Consider the following 1,760-nt stretch of genomic DNA (forward strand, 5'->3'; position numbering starts at 1 on the left):
GGGCTGCTGGTTAAGAAATCGTAAGGTGGGCTTCGAGTCATGCCTTAGGTCCCTTTGGGCCGTCTTTCGACTTGAAGCGTTTATTACGACTTCTTTCGATAAAAACGAACTTTCCGCGGTTTTTATCGTAAAGTTTGATTGATGACTTCGAATGGCGGAAAACATGAAATGGGTTCGCTACGGTCTTCGGGAGACAGCAACGAAGGGTAGACGAGAATGCATAGATTCGTGTCGTATCGACGTTTCGGAAGAGCTCGGTCGCTATGTAGCGACCGTGCGACCTTTTTCGGGCTTTTCCCCGATGTCTCGTGTTTCTTCCGTAGGGCTCTTCGTAAGAATAAATCTTTTCTGAAGATTTATTTTTTCTTAAAAACGTTCATGCCGATTTTTACGGACTTTCAGACATTGATTCCGTCGTGACCGATTTTGACCCCAACAGCTAGTAATTATTCCTCACATACATGATAATTATATAAGAAAAATAAAAATCTTGGATTCAAAATTGAATGATTGAATTTATTTCGTACCCAGGGAACGCCTTTGAAGATAGAATACTAAGGCCTTTTCTGGGTTTGGAAAAGTACGGAATTTCAAGAACGGGAATCTTATGATATGTTAGGAATCACTTATGATAGCCATCAGCTTCTAAAAACAATATTTCTTCTCTTATGAAATTGATAGTTTGTGAGAGGAATGCAATAACTCGACTATTTACATATTTGATTTCCAGCAACTTATCTTCTATCTTTCTGCTCCATCCTTCTTCTAAAACTGCTATCCTTTCAGCTCCGGAAGATAGATTATTACGGGTCATACTTGGCATTCAAGTATCAACTTCAAAAGAAACTTGTTTAAAATTGCCTATAGGTGGTAGAGGTCGAGTTATTGATGTGAGATGGGTTCAGAAAAAGGGGGGTTCAAGTTATAACCCAGAAATAATTCGTGTAAATATTTCACAGAAACGTGAAATCAAAGTAGGTGATGAGTTGCCGGCTCATTCTTCAACAGGCATGCGGTCAGAGCCCAGGGCTCCTCCCACTGCGTGGGAGCTTACGGTTTCATGTTCTATTTGACCATTTGTATCTATATGCATTAGGATCCCGATTTATGGATCTATCGGTTCGAGAAAGAAAAATAAGAAGATCGAACCATTTCTTCTGACACGGGGGCAGCAGTGGGGAATCTTGGACAGGCCCAAACCTAGGCTGTGACGCTTCCTGGGAAACCTTATGTTCTGTGGTTTCAACTGAAAAAGGGATGGCTGGAACCAAATTATTATGATTTCTTTTTCTGCCTTTGTATTAAGCTTTTCATCAAACTTGAAATAAAAATAAATAAAACTACAAAAAAGTAACTAACTCCAAAATAGCATTTTCTTTTGACCCAATTTTTTTCCTCCTTATGGGTTAAGAAAGATATATACAAATTTATATTTTTTATCTAAGAAAATATAGATATAAAGAAATAATTTTATTACTTCAAACGTATATTTTATGTTATTTAAAATATTTTTAAATGTAATATTACTATTTTATGAACTTTCTCTTTTCCTTTTTATGAAATCACATAAGATATACATATATTTTCGTTTTTCAATTCATTTTTTTTAATTTATAAATTTTTTCCCTTTTTATTATATGTATATGTGTTTTGGAAAATTTTAAAAAGAAACTAAATAAAAATAATAATAATAATATTTTAAATGTAATATTTTTAATTCATTAAGAGCATCTGCATCGCAGTATGTTGAGCGTTTCTTA

This window comes from Brassica oleracea, chromosome C4 (assembly GCF_000695525.1).
Source record: "Brassica oleracea var. oleracea cultivar TO1000 chromosome C4, BOL, whole genome shotgun sequence".
NCBI lineage: Eukaryota > Viridiplantae > Streptophyta > Magnoliopsida > Brassicales > Brassicaceae > Brassica > Brassica oleracea.